This window comes from Haliotis rubra, unplaced genomic scaffold (genome assembly GCF_003918875.1).
Source record: "Haliotis rubra isolate DU_JTF1 unplaced genomic scaffold, ASM391887v1 Scf454, whole genome shotgun sequence".
In the NCBI taxonomy this organism is placed as follows: Eukaryota; Metazoa; Mollusca; class Gastropoda; order Lepetellida; family Haliotidae; genus Haliotis; species Haliotis rubra.
The window spans coordinates 860,678-882,769 of NW_025767140.1; the positions used below are offsets into that span (position 1 = coordinate 860,678).

Here is a 22,092-nt window from a genome sequence, read left to right on the forward strand (position 1 = left end):
CTAAACAAAACTACAAACTATACATTTTTCATCACATTTATCTCTGTACATCAATGGGGTTTTACAGAAGCAAAATATACAACTTAATATCAGCATCAATTATCACTTCCATAGTTCTTAGGAGCTGAAGTTTCAGTGAGTAGCAGACTCCAAAAACATCAACAAAGCTCTACAATTATACATTTTCTATACAATATCAGTTTTCAGCCTTTCACCAGTGAATCTGTCTTCTGTTTCAGATTGCCATTAATGGAAATAGCAGCATACCTGAAATATATAGAGGAAGAACAGCCATAAAACAATGAACTCAATGTCTTCATTACTATTTTAGACATAATTCATAACCTCAGAAATTTGTTTTTGCCACAGCAGGTCATGTATATCATGGTATGTCAAAGAAATGAGGGTGGAAAGACAGCTTGGACTCCAGAACAGAAGTCCATGCCCATTTAATACTTTTTTTTCATATATTTTTAAGACATACATTCAAAGTATTCCTGTTGGTGTCCAGTCAGCAGTACATAGCGAGACGTGAATATCTGGATCATCTGGAAGAAGAAAATTATTATGCTGGACTCATCAACGTCTTTACTTTTTCATTACAATAGGAGCCTACAAGGCTTATCCAGTTCAAAATAAAAGTCAAATATAAATTAAGAACATAACACCAACAATAATGACACTGATAGTTGAATTTCGACATAATTTTTAGAGTGAGTAAACTTTCTCTTAAGCAAAGGTAGGTCAGTTTATATGACAGTGTAGGCCAATTGAGGAAGAAGCCTGCATGGATGTCAGAACTAAAATTACCATGAATATTCCATAGTTGTTTCCATGGTTGGTCTCCGGATCACATTTTTTGGATCATCTGAAGGACAAAAAAATGGAACAAGAGGACAAAGTCATCAATATTCATCGCAATGGCAAAATACTCTTCATGAATATGTCTACTAGTTATGATTATAGTACACGTATGTCAAATGTCTTGTAGTGTATATGGCAGAGTGGAAGGAGAGTAGTGTAAGGTTTTACAGTTCTGCTCCAGAAATGAGCACTACCACCAAATTCAGTCAAAGTCAAACTTATTGTCACGGAAACCACAAAAAAAATCACACACTGGTGTAACCCCCAAAAGGCACATCTATGGATCATTGTGAACATGTGTACCAATTTTGATAAAGCTAAAGTTTGGGAGATCTGCTCCAGACAAGATGACTTCCTCATAGTCACAGCCTAAGTCATGTTTCCATGGAAACAGCTAAAAATAAAATTCATATCTGGGTCTAACCCATAAAAGGCACATCTAGTGATCATGGTAGACATGTGTACCAAGTTTGGTTAAGCTATCACGAATAGTTTAGAAGATATGCTTTGGACAAAGTGTGATGGACAGACAGATGGGATCTGAACTTCGTTTTACATCCCCCGCAACTTCATTGTTATGGGGATAAAACTAATATAGATGGACAATAGAAAAGTCTTTGCAGCTTTATAAGGAACTTTTTAATGAAGCATTAGTTAGGTCCATATTGTGATAAAGCCGGATAAATGATTATATTAAAATCCTATTATTTCAAGAGGAACATAATGTCCTAAAACATTATTAAAGTAATACCTGGGTAGACTGCCTTCATTATTCATCAATTCGGCATCATGAATGGGCGAGGTTTCAACCGTTGAAATAGTAGAAAACCATTAGTTACAAATAACATACCATACTTTGTTATAAAAATGACTGCCTAAAGTTTACAGAACATTGTACTCGATTAACCAACTATGGAATGAAATTATATTGTGAATCTGTTATTTATTAATACATCATTCATATGGATGACAGTTACAATTCAAAAGTATGTGCAGTGTAGAACTGAAATGGAACACGAACATTTATGATATTGGAAGCAAGAAGTATCTGACACAAACTTACCAAAATACAACAAATAAAAACCTGTTAATCTATTCCACAAACTGAATTGTTAGTGACAAACTGGTTAGTAAGCAACCCTATTTACATCCATGCAAAATTTTGCACGAAATGTTTGCCAATATGTCTCAAGTACAGAATTTTAGTACATATTTAACAGAACATTTTGTCATTTTTTTAAAGTAAATGGTCACCTCAAATCACACAGAGAAATAGTGGCATTAAAGAGAGTCTATGCTGCCCGGTCCATTTTCAGTATAGGTCTAGCTGTAGTGCATCTGTAAATATTCAACATTGTCATTTTAGTGTACCATCTTATATCTATGTTCCTAAATGTGATAATGAGGTGACTTTGGAAATTGCATATGAATGATGTTTGGCATTTCGTCTGTACTTGGTCTTTGGATATGAAAGGAGGTTTAACAATCCTGCTATTTGATGCTGAAAACCATGTGATTTGAGATTGAAGTTGGCTGGCAGATAAATATGGATGTCAATCTACAATGAGAAAAAGATATCTCTTTCAGTACTGCTCATTTGAGCATTTCGTAATAACAAGAAATAACAATAACTTTTGCACCCACAAGAACCTTTAACCTATTCAAAAAGGTGTCCTGTGCATTACGTTTACATGTACATATTACTGATATATTGAATACTAAATAATTGATGATCTATGTCTTCAAAGTTAACTGCAACTTATATATATTTACCCAATTCCATTTAGTTCGTGTGTTGGGCAGAACATTGGCAGTCACAGTGAAACTTTGCTTACAGGATCAGGCAGGATGTCTGAAACATTTTCAAACTTAAATTGAAATACAATATTCTAATATACTTATACTTATACTATATTTCCATACAGATGGTAAGTTCCTGACAGGTTAAACTACTTGCCAATCAACTTCTGTTCTCATTTAAAGCCGTTTTAAGAAGCAGAAACGTGTTTTCATTTAAGAAGCAGAAAAGTGGCAAAAATTATGATAATTAGTGTTAATAACTAGCAAAAACTTTTAAACTCACTTAATATACAATTTCTGCCTTTTCTTCAAATTTGGATGCTCAAATATGTTGCTTAAAGTATCAGAAAATAGATAACTGATGACATAAATGAGAATATAAGGTTTTATAATGATGATTTTGATTAAAAATACATTTTGTACCCTCTGTGGAACCGCTCATTGGAAGTGCCTGGGAATATGTGACGGCAGATACAAGGGCAGGTAACTCTAATCAGCTGACCGACTGAAAACTTTAAGCCTTTTTTTCGTCGCTTTGATGATTGAAAAAAAATACATAAAAATATATTTTCATTTCTTTTAGATCTATACTAAGCGTATTTCGCCGTATTTTGTTGACGTTGTTGATTTTAAGGTATTTGGAAGATATCTGAAATTTCACTTACCTCATATTAAATCGTTTTCTCGTCCAGAATATACAGTTGTGCGAAATACGCCATTTCGAAGGTTTGTACTTCTCATATTTAAAAAAAACCGCGCGGAAATCGTCACGGAAATAGGTGTAATTAAGCCTTAAACGCGACGGGGTCGGTGAACCAAGTTCTGGCCCTTTTCTAAAAATAGCTACACCAGCGCCCCTACCGGGAACTGCGGTCGCTACATATAATGAATTATGTGTGCGTATTATCTGCGACGTCATAACTATGCTTCTCTGAATCATGAACAATAAAATAATGAGATTAAACTCTACATTGCCAGAAATAATCTATCATACCATGAATAATAAGACATTGAATAACATCTCTTACAACTCCAATCTACACTCAAAAAGACTTAAATGTACTCGTAAACAAACATCGCTGGCTAACGCAAATTCTTGGAAACAGTGCATCTCTGACTCTCAATTCCAAGAAATGGAAGTCCTACTGTATTTGACCAAAGGGGTGACAGGTGGCCAAAACATATTGAAATGTAGGTCATTCACTGAAAATAACTCTGATTTAAAACACTACAAATATACACCTTCTCTCTAATATATTCGATAGATGATCTTAACAGGGGAATATGTACATAAAATGCTGATATCTAACAACACCTGTACTATAAATAATGGACTCTTCCAAATCTCAGTATGTTTCACTGCACATGAAAAACCTACCCTTAGACAATAATAAAAAACATCATATTCAAATTCTACAGCTGACCAAATACCTGAATAGTGTGTTTCCCAGCAATAAACATCTCTCTATATATCTATAAATGTATGACTTCTGTCCTCTCGCGTGCTATCTTGCATCCAGCTGTTTACGGCGAAAAACAATATGGCGCCAAGCAAGGGAGTGCTCATTAAACTAAACATCTCCGGGAGAAATCATTGTCAATTTTTCTCTTAAATGATCAACCTTAATATATAAATGAAAATAAAGACCAACTATTATCACCAAAAAAGACCAAACATTATCACAAATATTCAAAACAGGTGGTAATGAAAGAGCATTATCATCTTTCTCTTAAACTTTGTGGTGGATATACTGGAAACAAGTGAAATGTTAAAAACGTGTTACCTTAGCCTTGCTCCTTTTATGTGATCCACAAAATTGCTGCCACCCAGTGTTCGAAGATGAGATTTCTGCAAATTCCATTAAAATAATCTTATTTCATAATTAAATGTTCCTTACATTAAAATTACTTCTTTTGTATGTAAGATTGTAACCTTTAAGAGACATGAATTATCATATCCCATCCAAACAAGTGTAAGAATGAAAGTCTGTGGGTGCAGTTTTGTTAACTGTCCCATCAAAGAATCATTAGTGAAGTTACACTTTATGTAAATAAATAAAAGTTCAAATAAATAATATACAATTTCATCCTTAACAAAGACTTTCACAAGACATTTTAAAGTGAAAATTTTCGTTGCATTTCCTTACGCCATTCTCCACCACCCCCTCCCCCCCAATAATATACATATGTTGATAGGGTTCAGGGCGTGCTCAATGCATCATTTACTGATAGATCTATTCAAACGAACAAATGTTCATAATAACGGGATGCAATATAAAATGTTGATTAAACCTATCCGATTTTGTATAGCTGCCCTTAGGGACCGTTCATAATGTATGGCTTTGGGGTGATGTTGATTTTATGTACAATGTGAATTACCCCCTAAAAGTGTATGAGTATGTACAGAATAAGAGACGGCCCACCCTGCATGTCATGTACATTATCTATGACGCCCTCTCCCCTTCCCATAATTTCTAAACATAGTGCGTGTGTACAAAAATGCTGACCCCTTAGCTCCCCTGAACAAAATGGGTGACAACCCACCCCACCCCACCCACCCCACCCTCCAACCCTTACAATCAACACCCCACCCGCAGCCATATATTTAATTATGAACGGTTCCTTATATTGATGTACTTCATTGATTATTTGAAAATGTATATTTGCAAAATTCAAATCAGGTGATGGGTACGAAAGGAAATCTTATTCGATTATATAATAAAATGCCAAATATATGCATGCAAATATATTGAAAAATAACAAAACAAACTTTTGAGAAACATGTACTGTGACATACTGGTAACCTTGTGAGATAAAACATGAGCCCTAATTCGGAGTTTCTTGCTACTGCTAGATTTAAACGGCATTCCTACGTTTTCATTATACATGAAGGACATACTTACCAAATAAACACCAGCATGCCGTGAAGATGGTGCAAATAGAACGATATTGCGTTGAACTTCGCCAAGGTGAACTGACAACGATCAGCTGCCTTTGCGCGCGCGATAATTGTGCGCATGTCCGGATATGGCCAAACGAGGCGATCGAAAGGTCAACATCTGGCTTGTGTTTGAAAGCAAATTGTCGGGAATTATACAATTTTCACAGTTTTGTGGGAAAATATCAAATGTAATGCAATTTGATAACTGATGACTTTATACCTAAAACTGCGATTTACGTAATATTTCCGTCCGTTGATCGATGCACAATCAAATAATATATAAGATTATATCTGTCACTAGCTCGATCTTGATCTTTTATGAAAATAATGTTCCGAAATGATAGTTGCTAAGTTGGATACCTATTACCAATATGAATTATGTATCAAATTTGCCAAGGAAACAATTAGTTGACATTTTGTTGGTTCCTTACGTTGAAACAACGTTGACAACTAAACGAATCTCGACTAACTTTCTTTGGTCGCATGATAAACGTTGAATCAACGTTTATGAAAGGTTGATCAACCAAACAACCAAAATTCAACGTTGATTCAACGTTGATTCAAGGTTGTGTGCCCGCTGGGGTAGTGGGTGGAGTGGGTGGAGCGGAGTGAATCAAGCGAGGGAAGAGGGTGTAGTGAGAGTAGCATAGTGGTTGGAGTGGGTGGAGCGGAGTGAGTCGAGCGAGGGAAGAGGGTGAGTGAGAGTAGTGGAGTGGGTGGAGCGGAGAGAGTCGAGCGAGGGAAGAGGTGTAGTGAGAGTAGTGTAGTGGGTGGAGTGACTGGAGCGGAGTGAGTCGAGCGAGGGAAGAGGGTGTAGTGAGAGTAGTGTAGTGGGTGGAGTGACTGGAGCGGAGTGAGTCGAGGGAGGGAAGAGGGTGAGTGAAAGTAGTGTAGTGGGTGGAGCGCGTGGAGCGGAGTGAGTCGAGCAAGGGAAGAGGGTGTGGTGAGAGTAGTGCAGTGGGTAGAGTCACTGGAGTGGAGTGAGTCGAGCGAGGGAAGAGGGTGAGTGAGAGTAGTGTAGTGGGTGGAGCGGGTGGAGTGGAGTGAGTCGAGCAAGGGAAGAGGGTGAGTGAGAGTAGCGTAGTGGGTGGAGTGGGTGGAGCGGAGTGAGTCAAGCGAGGGAAGAGGGTGTGGTGAGAGTAGTGCAGTGGGTAGAGTCACTGGAGTGGAGTGAGTCGAGCGAGGGAAGAGGGTGAGTGAGAGTAGTGTAGTGGGTAGAGTCACTGGAGCGGAGTGAGTTGAGCGAGGGAAGAGGGTGAATGAGAGTAGTGGAGTGGGTGGAGCGGAGTGAGTCAAGCGAGGGAAGAGGGTGAGTGAGAGTAGTGGAGTGGGTGGAGTGACCGGAGCGGAGTGAGTTGATTGAGGGAAGAGGGTGAATGAGAGTAGTGAAGTGGGTGGAGTGGGTGGAGCGGAGTGAGTCGAGCGAGGGAAGAGGGTGTAGTGAGAGTAGCATAGTGGGTAGAGCAGAGTGAGTCGAGCGAGGGAAGAGGTGTAGTGAGAGTAGCGTAGTAGGCAGAGTGGGTGGAGGGAATGACTGGATTTAAGTGGAGCGTGGAGGAGAGTGGAGTGGAGTGAGTTGATGGGAGCGGAGCGGAGCAGAGTGATTGGAGAGAAGTGGGAATTTTAGTTATATGAAACATTTATTTTACCAAGCTGGTATTTGGGACATACCAGTGTAACATTAAACTTAACATCTTCACTCATGCACTGTATCTTATCATTAACTATTCAGTTACCTTTACAGGTATGTAACAGGATGCAAATCCCGCCTTTACTTCCTGATACAGATATCTCTGGAGAAACATTGTGTGACTCTCTCCGCACCCATTCCCGTTGCCACTGTAAGGAGAGTACACTTTTTGCTAGACATACATAGGCGAGGTTGAGGAAACATTGACTTACTAATTACCTCATTTCTTATAAACCATGAACATTTTTAAGAATAAATAGGAATGGCAGTTTCATTTAGTTATGTTAACGTAAGCTATACCAAAGGTGAATTATATGAATGTGCATTTAACTTTTAGGCTGTTGAGAACTTCTTGGGTTTAGTCTGTAACATAACTACACATCAATGCAGAAATCACATGGAACAAGGATATGGGAACAGGCTAGACATGTTACATTTTCTTACCAGAAGTTTCCCTGTATTAGGTTCTATCGATACATGACAAGATTCACCTCATAGAGAAAGAACAGTGAACACTGTGTAGAAACAACCCCTATAAACTTGTTACATTATGACACTTTATAATGCTAAAACAGTAAAAAATCTCTATATTGTTATTCATTTTGCGTACTTACCTTGTTCTCAAAGAATGCTCTTGGAACTTGCATAGTTTCTGAAGTTGAACACTGCTATTTTCTGTACTTGAATCAAAATTTTCTTTTTAGTAGATTCAATTTCACCATATACATAGAATATTTTTCATGCCAAGGAGGATAACATTATTCAGTCTACAGTACACAGAAAATAGCTCCTTAAATGTTATGCTAGATGAGTGATATATCTGTTTCTGGCACCCTTTAACTTTGGTTACTGTACTTGCAGTCTGTGCTAAAGTCTCTCAAGTTTGCTGGACTGAAAATGTAAATTGGCATTATTTTCAGCATTTTTTGTCTCACTTTATGGACTGGAAGTGGGTGTGCTCTTACTTGACAAGAACAAATTTTACCAGACTTGGCTGTTAGACTAAAGTCGAGGACTGTACTTCAGTTTCTTAGGATATGTTCATAGAATTTATGAATCGTTGGATATTGTTCTCACCCCAGGAACCTTATTAGTTTTCATTAGGATTGCTTCTAAATATTGTGTAGTGTATCATTCCTAATTGAGTTTCTTTTGATGTGAGATGTTCTTGGATATTTTTTTCTCATTCTACTCAGAGACCATATACCGGTATATGGTCTCTGTTCTACTATTGCATTCTATGTCATATCAGTTTTCTGTGTATCTCATCTTCTGTGTTGTTTCTCCAAGGTATAGTATATATTTTTAAAGACTTGATAACATGCCTTCATTGACACTTCTAAAGTTTTCTCTAATACTGTTTTGAAATTCAGTAATGATTATTTCTTGCTCAATGAGTGTTTTCTTTAAATCGCTCAATAAATCATCAATGTATCTGAAAGGTCATTTTCCATATCACTCATATCAGGTTTCGGAACACATAATTCCTTGATAAATTTATATGTGTTTTTCTTTATATTTCAAGTGTAACATTTCATGTTTCAATTCACTTCAAGCATAGTTTATGTCATAAGATTCCAATTCATTTAGCTACTGGAATATTTATACAGTGTGGTAATTTCCTAAATCAGTTGAGGGGTCAAAAACAAAATTTCAAGCCCCATGTTACTACTATTATCAAATTCTTGAAAACACATGGGGTCATCCTTTTGAAAATATGCATACATTTGTAAGAGATAATCTCAAGCCTTCAATAGATCTTCATTTCCCACCTTTGTCCTTTTTAACTGGATAATGCCAAGGATAAATAGACTTGACAGAATTTCTCATACAAATATCATTGAAATTCCATCCATATATATAATTACAAATAACAACAATGATACATGATAATAATACTTCCTTCACAAGGAATGTATAACAGTGGGGAACAATCCAACACAAAAATAAATTGGAAAAATTGCAAGAAATGGTAAATTACAGTATTTTTATCATTGCAGGCTGATATTACAGAACAGTTCAGTCAGTGGTCATAAATCTGGTAGAATTTAAATGAAATATTAACTTACCTATTTGTGTTAGCATTCAGGTGAAGATGGCCATTCTTCTTTTTCTTCTTATTTGAAGTTATTTCTATATCAGTGCCTGTTCTCTGACAACTGTTCATGAAGGAAACATTGTGCTATCTGATAAAGGTATTCTGAAACCTTTGGTTATAAACCCAGAGGTCAAATGTTCTAACACTCTTAATTAATTCCATCAACCCTCAACTAGGTACCAGTTAGACACTGGCACTGGGGATGGGTAGAGGAGGGAGGGGGGTCTTGGCATCTGAGGGAGGAAATGGTGCAAACAGTTCACAGCCTAATTTGGTGGCATTTTACAGCAGCTGTGATTGGGTAATTGGGAATACACATTCATTTTTGACATGACAGTAACTGCAAGAATTAAGAGCAAACACAAATGTTGTTCCCATTAGGTGATCAGTTTGGTTTAGGTGTCTCATGTATATATAGGAGTTTAATTAGCTACTAAAGTCGTGTGTATGTGTGGAATTCTTTTACATCACTTTAATACTTTGTTAATATAATCTTGAAATAGAAACATTTAAGAGTGTTTTGCTACATAACATCAGAGACCATATAATATATTATATGGTCTCTGATAACATCAAGGTGAGATGAATATATTACATGTTACCTACAAGTATGTTAATACCGCCAACCATGCACAGTACATTTTTGGTGTATAACAAAGCATATCTGTTACACCAAACACATGCTCACCTTTTACATGTTACCTCCCCCAATAAAGAAGATGCTTTCCTTACACTTGAATGCTATGTTATGTAGATGTACTATAAAAAAACAGTCACATTTCATTGTTTTCAAATGAGTCCAGGTATACAATTATACAGTGTCATATCTGGGTTGCATTTCTCACTTTTGCTGCAAACATTGTAATATGTATTGCAGAAAACAAACTCCAGTATTTGACAGATGATATTATGTACTATACTAGTATATCACAGGTTGATTATAATCAATGAATTGCCATCATATTTGGATATGAGTGTTTGTCTGTTTCGAGACTTGCTTGAACTGAATTGGTGAAAGTGGAATTGGTTAAAACTGTCTGTTAATGGCTGAATCAACTGAATAGAGACCAGCTTGAGTTAGCACTGACTGTGCAGACTTGCCATAAACATGTCACCAGATGCTTCCCTAATTGCTACTGAGTAGCTGTCTGTTCAGATCTGCTGCTGCTCACCAGATTGTTGAAACAAGAATTCCAAGGAGGAACTGACTCTATGAAAGGTGTGAGAACCTACTGTTTATTTGAGCAAGGTGGTTATCTCATATAGGACATTTTGTGGGAGAAATAATAATATTTGTGAAATAATTTGTAACTCTGTGAATGAATTTGGATGGGAATGTATATGGTTAGGTAATTTCGTAAATTTTGCAATGCATGTAAACAGATAATGTTGTCTTGATTTTAACCCATGTATACAATATGTTGAAAGGTTAAAGTGTGACCCATTAAGGTATGAAATATGAATTTGGATTAATATGTATACTATTGGACAAGTAAATTTAAGAAGGACTGTGGAGTAAGCTCTTACCTTGAAAAGTTTTGTTTGATAGACTGACAGTGATTTTGGTTGTTAAATTTGATAAAATGAATTAAAATATATTATATATGTGGGGTTTTATCACTTGTTTGTCAAGAACAAAGCATTGAAGAAAAAACATGAATAATATACATGTAGTTATAAGTGTGCAGTTATAACTGAAGATGGGAAAGGTAATTATGAAAAGTAATGCTTGCCATTTCCTAACCTATCTAACAATCTTAATAGGTTACAGGAATATGCCTGAAGTATTGAGCTCTTAGATTGCAGCACAAGTCTACAGTTTCTTATATTCCATGACTATCATTCCATTAACTTCCTCATGGCTAATGGTATGTCATACCTATGATGCAGCTTCCAAAACAAAAACACTTTTGAGTAGTATTTCATTGTTAAAATGAACAACAATGTCATGTACTGTGTGCTCAATCACAAGAATTAAGCAAAATTCTGGATGTTTTCTGTGGAAATAACATTCATTTCATTCTATACAATATTTTAAATGCATACCATTCTAAAGCTGATTTCTTCAAAACTTATGTATTAAAGAACAATAAAAATTGAACAAGAACAAGAAATTTATTCAGGATCAGAGGTCACATGGCCAAGAGTACAAAGCATTGGATCACCCATGTGCACAGGGACAGGTGGGACAAATGTAATTCCATCTTAATGCAGTGAAAATGTATAGCTTTTAAGATATGGCATGTTTTCGTATATAATGCACATAATAATTAATGAAACATTAGTAGACCAGCATTTGTGTATTTATTGCTTACTCTATTTAAGATTCTTTTTTTTTGTCAGATACCCACAAGGCTAAATATATTTGGGTATGACATGAAGCAGCATAGTGGCACATATGTTACTGATATTGAATATCTTAAGATATTCGGTAAAGGTGTAGGTCCTGGATGTGATTTTAATTGTTTCTCTTACAATATAGAAATCTATAAATTGTGAAAGAATAGTGATAATGAGTAGTTTGGACTACTTGGTATTCTTCAATAAAATATTGGTTATGCAGATCAGGAGCAGGTATGTGGAAATATATGGGATATCCAACTTATATCCAGTGCAAATCATCAACCATAGGAATGTTCAGTAATAGACGGTAGAAAAATGCCTATAAATGGTTTCGGTCATAGAAATACCAGCAGGTATATATGTCTAAAGTGAAATGGTGTGTGAGCATGCGCTTATGATTAAGGCACTTAAGAAGAAGAGCAAGTGAGTGAGTGAGTATGGTTTTATGTTACTTTTGGCAATATTCCAGCAATATCACAGCGAACCCGGGTCTTGGGTCTTCGTCGCCTTAACCACTAGGATACCCCACCTCGCCAGAAGAAGAAGAAATTATTTTCTCAAAGTGTCACATGCTGTGGTACAAATTGTATAGACATAGTATGATACATTAAAAACTGCACCCAGACAGTTGGCCTACGAGACACTAATCACTTGATGGTACAAATAAAATATAAAAGTGAATAAGATAGTTATAACCCACACACACACGCACGCACGCACGCACGCACGCACACACACACAGTAGGTAGGTTGTGTCAAACACTAATAAATGTTACAGGTTTTTAAGCAGCTATGAAGATATATGTGACCTGCATCTGCATGCATAATGCAGCATATCCAATACAACAAAAGAAACCATTCTTCTTCCTGCTCCCACCCATCCCACACCCAATTCACGGGGTCATTTTGTAAATATTTCACTCTCTCCGACTTGTTAAGTTATAATAAACCCATGCCATGCCGACATTATCTTATTCTCATCTATTTTGCAATCTTTTGCTCAGTTTCTACATTCAAATTTCGGGCTAGTGAATTATTTTGTGGGCTAGTAACTTTCAGGCATAGGTAGCCCGACTGGGTAACAAAATTTGGACACCAGTTCGCACACTGACTTGTAGTATACTCATGCCAATAATGGGTTTTTTAATTGGAGAGAGGGTGTGGGGTGTGGGTGTGAGGTGTGTGGGGGTTGGGGTGGGGAGGGGGTGACAACCATTATTGGCATGAGTATATATTAAACATGCTATGCACTCCCTCCCTCACCTTCAGTCTGAATGAATGGAACATTGCCGGTGTACAACCTCTCCCGTCTTTCATTCTGTGTGGTGTAAGTTATATATCCGATATACCCTTCCCGTCTTTCATTCTGTGTGGCTTAGTTTTTTTATACGATATACCGTTCCCGTCTTTCATTCTGTGGGGGTTAGTTTTATATCCGATAGACCCTTCCCGTCTTTCATTCTGTGTGGTGTAGGTTATATATCCGATATACCATTCCCGCCTTTCATTGTGTGGCTTAGTTTTTTTATCCGATATATCCTTCCCGACTTTCATTCTGTGAGGTGTAAGTTATATATCGGATATACCCTTCCCGCCTTTTATTCTGTAAGGTGTAAGTTATATATCCGATATACCCTTCCCGTCTTTCATTCTGTGAGGTGTAATTTATATATCCGACATACCCTTCCCGCCTTTATCCTGTGAGGTGTAAATTATATATCCGCTATACCCTTCCCGACTTTCATTCTGTGTGGTGTAAGTTATATATCCGATATACCCTTCCCGACTTTCATTCTGTGAGGTGTAATTTATATATCCGACATACCCTTCCCGCCTTTATCCTGTGAGGTGTAAATTATATATCCGATATACCCTTCCCGACTTTCATTCTGTGTGGTGTAAGTTATATATCGGATATACCCTTCCCGACTTTCATTCTGTAAGGTGTAAGTTATATATCGGATATACCCTTCCCGCCTTTTATTCTGTAAGGTGTAAGTTATATATCCGATATACCCTTCCCGTCTTTCATTCTGTGAGGTGTAATTTATATATCCGACATACCCTTCCCGCCTTTATTCTGTGAGGTGTAAGTTATATATCCGATATACCCTTCCCGCCTTTCATTCTGTGTGGTGTAAGTTATATATCGGATTTACCCTTCCCGACTTTCATTCTGTGTGGTGTCAGTTATATATCCGATATATACACTCCCCGACTTTCAATCTGTGAGATGTCGTATGATGACAATCAATGACTGTTTACCAACACCATCGCACACCTGTAATACTGCTTAAACGAATACATGCTCATGATGTAGTCAGAATTGTACATTCGACTCTGCTTTTTAGTAGATATTACTTATCGACGTGACGTGGAAAAAGGTTTGGCCTCTTCTATTAATATATCCTATATACGCCCTTCCCTTCTTTCATTCTCTGTGATGGAAGTTATATATCCGACACATCCCCCCCACCCCCACCCCACCCCACCCCTTGCCTTTCAGCTTGAATGATAATTACAATATTTTGTTTTCAACACTTTTATCTAAGGGATAATTCATAATTGATGGGGTGTGATGCTGATCTTTATGGAGAAGCATGTGCAACGTGAATGACCCACTCCCCTTACAACTTATTTACAAAGTAAGTGAAACCCCCAATGCAGCATGTAAAGTACAAAATTAATGACCGCCAACCCCGGCCCCCACCATTCCCATAATGTTTAAGCATCGTTTTTAAAATTTGTCACGTACAAAATTGCTCTCTCTCTCTATCTCCTCTAAAATCATCATCTCCCCCACACCCCCAGCCATAATTATAAACGGTCCCAAATGTGATTTGTGTGGCTTCAGCTTTGAGCCGTACCCAATACAGCTGAACTATGCAACCAATTTAAAGTAAAGGATCATGTATAAATGCAGCAAATTCTGTCACACACCTGAATACGGATATTTTTTCACAGTTACATAGCTAATTACGACAAAAATCAGAATTATTTCAGAACACAATGGGGTGTTTGAACTATTTCCATTAACGTGGCCGATTATATGACAACACAGTTAATGAAAATGAAACGTCGTACACCATGAGAGGTTTGCTTGAGTGGGAATTGACACACGATATAAACGATTGAATAACTGACGAGTACAAAAATAATTAGAAGCTCTTAAGGTGCTTCCAGCCTATATTGGAAAATTAAATGTTAGCTACATATATGCAGAGGAATATGGAAATATGTAACTGATAATCTTCAGTGTCTCCTCACAAAAACATTAACTAAATCATATTCCGCGCATAGATCGCCATAAGGTTTAGAGTTAACCAGGAACAGTACTGCAGTAAATAGGGTTTTACGAAATTGTGGACTGTTTATCCCAGTTCTGGTCGCTACAGACGTAAACGTTTCTCCGTTTCATCCCAAGCGTACACGATAGTGGATAGGTCATGATACCTAGCTGGCCAGGGAATGTTCTGCTGTCTCAGGAATGTTCTGCTGTAGCCGCACGAGCAACATGTGGACGGGAATTATCTTGCTGAAGCGTGAAGTTACGTCTCTGGCCTTGAATGAACGACTGCACATGAGGCCCAATGATCTGTTCTCTGTAGGGCATACCCTTCTGATTGGCCATCAGATGTGATGCTTCCCCACACCATAACGCCCACGCCACCAAACTGTCAACGTTGCACAACGCACGCGTCAGCATACCGTTTACCTCGACGTCTGTACATCCTTGCTTGACCACCTGAGGCTGAGCTGTCATCAGTGAACAAAACACGATCCCAATCATCAAAACTTGCCTGTCGGTGACGTTGCAGCAAATTTGGACGTAATGCCGGCCGTCGGGGCCGGATGTGTGTGCTTCCTCACAATCCTGGAACTGATTTGACGTAAGCCAGGAATGGTCCGAGCAGTCAAACTGGCAGTCTGGAATCGATTCCTTAGACGGGTCAGCCGAATGTGGTTGTCCTGCTTTGACTCGTGGACAGCCGGTCCGAGGCAAATTTCTCGTGTTTCCATTCCCAAATGTCGAAATGATGTCGAAAAGATTCGATCGTGTCACGAAGTTTCATTCAAAGTGCTTTGTTACATGGTTATTTACGGTTATTTTGTATAACTTTTCAAATAACTTCTATTCAATGCAATTTTATGTTATGCACAGTTGCTTTTTTCCGTTATTATCTTTTTAGGAGATAATCCTATTGTGTTTACATTTTGGAAGTGATTATAGTTGGTTGAACGCTGCTAAATGAAACATTTAGCAGCGTTATTGAAAATTGTTCACTTCTAATGTTTTAGTAACAGCCAATCAAAGACGAGCATACTTAAATGTGATGGTAGAATTAGAGATAAACTGAAATGTATACTGTTGGAAACAAGTAACTGTGCACAACATAAAATTGCATAAGTATTATCTGTACAAACTACTTCAGACTACTTTCCAGTAACTTTTTGTACATTTTTTTCTTCTAATAAATGCTGGAGGTTTACACCCTTTCATCAACGACTGTAAATCGTTAACTCTTCAACGAACCCACGTGACGTTCAGTCTATAACCGGACCAAAGGTTTTATCTCGGGAGATCCTTGAACCAAGGTAAACCTGTATTTTGTGTAACATGGTCTACGCGTAACAGTATATTGGGAGACAACCACTTACACGTACATGCTGACTGCAGTGTCCCTGAAACGACAAGGTAACTACTTTAAATAGCGAAAATAATTCCTTTAGAGCAGCATGAAATAGGCCGAGAAATGACTGATTTAAGTCGAGAACAACAACATGAAAATACATTAACAAGCTCAGGTGGCATTGACAATTAAGTTACACATCAGTGGTCTTTCCCTTTACAGCTTATCAGTGTTCAAATAAAGTATTCATAGCGTTTTATTGTTTATGTCCCTCAGTACAGGCAGTTGTTGAAACTTTCGGTTTGAGCGTGTGACATTTACCTTATGAAAACAGGGAAACATGATAGCAGATCCAAGAATAACGCCTGGCGAGTGCCGACTGTTATGAAGGTCTGGCTGACATTTGCCCACATTGGTGTTGGTGGTTATGAAGGTGTGACTGACAAATGGGAAATCTCATGATGAGATCTAACGACTACTGGCTGTCAGGCTCAGTGACTCCACGGCTCACACTGACACATGGAGAAATCACTCATCCGTGGTTTGACAATCCAGATATAGTCAGGGCCTAAAAATTAGAGGAACCAGGTTGTAATCGTCGACATGTGGATGAGAGTTTCACATATGGGAGATTCTCCCTAAGGCGATTTTGTCATTTGTTAAAAATATATTATCAGGTAAACATATCTAAGGACATAATTTCACACAATAAATACATCATTTTATGTTTTAGCATTTAATGAACCAAGACTCTTCTCCGATAGAGTGGCATCAAGCAAAATATGTGTTTCGTCAAGGAGTTTCCGTTAATGTCATATTTTGATCAGTATTGTACAGAGGGGCGGATACAGCTTTTGGGGGTGCACACAGAGAGAAAGGAGGGGTGCACACTCAATTTTCACCCGAGTTTCAATGGTCATTTAATAAACTTTCAGGGCATAGGGGTGGGGTGGGGTGGCGCGCCCTACACACCAACCCTCTGGATGTTGTAATTATTATTGTGCACGAAAGGGAAATCCCCTAAATATGCCCAGCGAGTGTTGATGATTATCGAGGTGTTGATGACAGGTGCTCAAATGGACAAACCCTCCCCTGATGCTATTAACGATATGTTCCGTAGAAGGCAGTTACATTCTTAATGTATTTTACCAATGTACTGTTTATGTATGTCATGAAAACAATCGTCCAGATTGTATATTGTACATTTTTTTAGTTAAATTATTTTAGTAGTGTCTCGTAAGCCAATGTTATGGCTGGGTGATATGTGTTATCTAGACATATGAAATATTGTTTTACCTGTAACATATCACGTGACACTTTAATAAAATATTTCTGTCTGTCTCTCTGTTGATATTTGTACAATGTCTTGCTTGCGTAGGTTATTTACATTTGACATTGAGGTGCTTCTCGTAAGATATATATTGATAGTATAATGTTAGCTGTGGGTTTAATATGATTTGGTAAACAAGTCTCTTCTATCAGCAGGTGATTTGATTGAGTGTATGGCGCTGAAACGTGTTTTCGATAAGATGAAGAGGAGGTTTGAGTGTTATTAATATAGTGCTTAATGGCATACGGTACAGTAGAATTGATTTTGGATATTAATTCCCCCACAACAGCAGAAAACAAAACATATCTACATGGATGAAATCGTCCCACATACATGCACCAAATCTCTCTCATCATGATTTCGAATTCGTGCCCAGAAGAGACTCCGGAATATCATTGGTCCCAGTCGGCATGTTTGAAGCAGGTTCATGTTTGGGTTAGCCTACTGGCTGATTAAGCCGCCTCGTAATATCAGTGTCAGTATTATATTATCAATATGATTGGTTCGTGGCCATCTAAGAATTGCATCACTTGACGTTGTAATTCCCACGTTGGGCCCCATCTGCTGTGATATATCTGACCCTCTGTTCAAAGTGTGACTTACCGACATGTGCATGAACCCTACTATTAGCGATAAGGTTATTATTGTCTGAATGCAAATCCTGTAAACTGTTTCAGAGGACGTGCAAACAAGGAAAATAGTGGCTGATAGGTAAAATGCGAAGTTAAAATATGATATTAGCTTTGGCATTGGTCACACAATTTCCTGGTAATAACATTCGCCTGTTTATCTCGGGTGTATTTTCACGCATGAGAGCCATTAAAGTGTGTGTACAATGCATTTGGTTCTGCCTGCTACACGGATATACAGAGCTTTTTTCCGCCTGTTTATCTCTCAGGAAGAAGAGTGTAGTTAAAGATATTAGTGTTACGTGCATTTGCATTGTGTGGACAGTATCGCGTGAGTGAGTGAGAAATACAGCTTTACGTCGATTCTAGCAGTGGTTAGGAGTACCCATATAGGGAGTAGACCTTCGAACCCGTTTACCACAGGGCTACCCTGCCCATTTTAGTGACATAATACTGTATGCATGGGAATCTAATCACTGCCAATCATTCTTGTTGCTTGATACATGTGTTTGCCAATAACAAGTATCGTTGTACATGTAACTCAGTGGAAACCACGTCTGAACGAAATTGCAGAGGTACCTGTACATGTTGAGATATGTACACCATCCCTTGATTGTTACATTGTCCTTTCCTTTTGGTCTTCTAAATACCCATCTCTGTTTGGTAAGAGTCAAGATTGAAACCTTTCAGTATGTCTTATTTGTAAAAATGTCTTATTGTTGAAGAGTTACTCGCGTACACAATACACACAAGCCGAAAGTGAGAAAAACTTGCCCGTGTGATTCAGCCCGGCAGTCGAGGAATATCGAAACATCTCCAGTATAATCCAGTACTTCCACGGTACTGAGCATCTGGTGCCTGCAGTGTTATGTTCATTTTCCTCTAGAATCGATCCACTTAACATGTAGACAAAACACAATAGCTGGGATGGAAAAAGGACACGCAACTGTGCCACACTTGTCGACTGAATGCCTTCTGTACAACCTTGAACGTCATGCACCTGTATAGGCGGTAAAGTGTAAGCTGGGGGTTTGCCGGTTGAACGCGTAAGCTCTGCGTTATTCTTCAGGTTTCTGTCAAGTCACTGTCCCCAGATATCTTGATAATAGTAAACACTCCTACCCGGCAAACTGTACGCGATGTTTTTAATACAGTTAATAACCTACCCGATGACACTTAAGCAGGATGGTTGATCCAATGCAAATATTTCCAGTCTGAAACTTAAAATACATTCAAACGTTACTTTTTTCGACAAAACGATATTCCGAGAGATATTTGAAAGCTTCATGACTGTGTGTGTCCCTCCTGTGTGATGTTGTTGCAGGCGTGTCTTGTCGCTGACACATTGGCCACTGGAATAGGTGTTGTAAGGCTCTTAATATGTTCGCGAATTCCTAAACCGTTATTAATCACGTGTTGCTGTTGAAAACAGACTGATGTGGAGTACATAACCAGGAATAAGAGTCGACACTGGATTGTGGACGTGATGATATTGATACTGCAAAGAACATAGTAAGAAGATTTATTACCAACCGAAATCAAAGCTTTGTGAAGTGAGGTGAGGTGAAATTGGGTGTAACGTCGTGCTTGAGAATATTTCGCTCATATGACGACGTGCATGCGTGTGTATGTGTACGTGCGGCTGCTTGTACTAGCCCAAACTTAAGCTTAGTGTTATAGTGTTTGCCCACTGAGATACCATACCGCAGTGAAGCATGAATACCCCACTCAGACACAGTATACTGACTCCGAGCCGACTTTTCAGTCCTTGTTGTACCCATTAATGCCGAGCGCCAGACAGGGACCAACAAGTACCATAAATAACGTCTTTTGGTATGACGTGCCGGGGATCGAACCCGCGACCTTCCGCTCTCTGCTTTGTGAAGTTGATTTATCAGGAAACAAGTGACAAGCAACTATCTATTCCCGACTGTAGGCTCCACTCATGTGAGTTTGTATTTATAGTGAAACAGATTCCCTGTAAATGAGAGATGTGGATGGCACTGTTACTCATTTTCAGCAACTCAGGTAGTGCTCATGTCGGGATACAGAAACATACGCTGGTTGTGCACGTATGACTATGTTGTCCTAACATATGTGAAGGGTTATATTACATACCTTCTTTATTATTACGACAATAATCTATCACGCACTATTAACTGTCGAGACGACTTCCTCGTTGCACAAAAATACCCCAGTGGAACATATAATCGGGTACTGAAAACAAGTCAGACCGGTATTTGAGTTGAATTTAGTAACCTCACTGAGACAAATTGGTTATGTTGACACAAGAGCATAGACTGAACAAACGACACAGGCTTCAGTTGTATACAGAGCTTGTCTCTTTCACTGTCAGCAGTCGACCATGTACGAAAGTAAACGTATTGATCCTTGACTCAACCTGGTGTTTGTCTAAATAACGTTTCACATCCTGGTCATGTTGTATATACAAGGTAATACCACTGTACGATACTGGCCATGTATGTAGATGTCGACCTTGCGTCGACACACATGCTGTGGTTTGTTGAAACTTGTGAAAACATAGAGAGGGTAGTGTGTGTTACTAGAGCCCTGTGCTGTGTTTCGATACGACAGTGTAAGACATCACACGCTGTGTAGAAGGATATACAGGAAGACATACACTGGGACGAGTGACGCTACAATGAAGATCTGGAACCTATTTGTCTGTGTGTGGATAGGCGTTAAACATGGAGCCATGCTAGATAATGGTGAGTATGAGTGTATATGCTTGTGAAATGTCTACCCCTCAAAGTACACTGGTTTTACGAACCGGAAAACACATACAAATAACTATTCCGTGTTAAGGGTAGTGGAATTAGTTGAACGCCTTATGAGTTCCCCAGTCATTTAATGTACATATACTACAAACAAGCTGCAGGAGACGTCTATCTTCCATATGCACTAGACTGTTGTGTTTGGGCGTTGAATCAAACATGGTGTTGGTATGTTTCAGCACCCTTGTTTTTCGTTGTTTTTAACAATGTTTCACTTCACTCAAACTCTTGACGAATATTGAATCGGAGTTGCTTCACTGCATGTTCCAACATGTCGTTTAAAGTGTCCATCAATTCACACACAACGTTGAATATATATTAGAGTATATAGGACCTCACCACGTTTTTAGGGTTTATATATGACTATCAAATTTTAGGAATTGTTCCCATACTTTTGTTTGTAGTATATATTTGACACAACATTCTAATCATTCGTCACGCTGAAGGCCCCGTAATTTGATTCCCAAATAGACAAAAAAGAGTACATTTAGTGAAGCCCATTGGTGTAATAACGGTTGATACAATTGAAAAGCCACATTTCAAGAACAAACCTCAGTGCCGCGAAAGAGACAATGAGTAAGGGAATCAATACCGTCTTCTCAAATAACCGTCACAATGGATTAAAATTGTATCGTTTTAGTGACTTGTCCTTTGTTTGCTGTTAGGGCGTCACATATGGGTCTGTTTATAAGTATATCTGTGCAATAAATGGTCATTCTTCTAAATTGTTTTTTTTTAGTTTTTAGCATGAATATAAACGTAATAACAATAGCAACAATAGCTCTTATCTCAAAAAGTTATCAGAATAGGAGAAAACATTGAACAAATTTGACACTCCCATAAGTTAAAATGCTTCAAAGAAATAATTGGTTTTACAATCATTAATAATTCGTAAAATATGGGTAGAGGGCAGAAGTTTCACCAAGGACATGTTGAACCACTTTGGGAATGATGGTCATAAGACCAATAAC

General features: G+C 38.1%; 1 protein-coding gene across 5 annotated transcripts in view; it reads left to right on the forward strand.

The window, feature by feature from the left end:
* The window catches only part of LOC124290008 (cell wall integrity and stress response component 4-like), an 81,370-nt gene that overhangs the window by 24,603 nt on the left and 34,675 nt on the right, over window positions 1–22,092 (forward strand). The window lies entirely within an intron of this gene.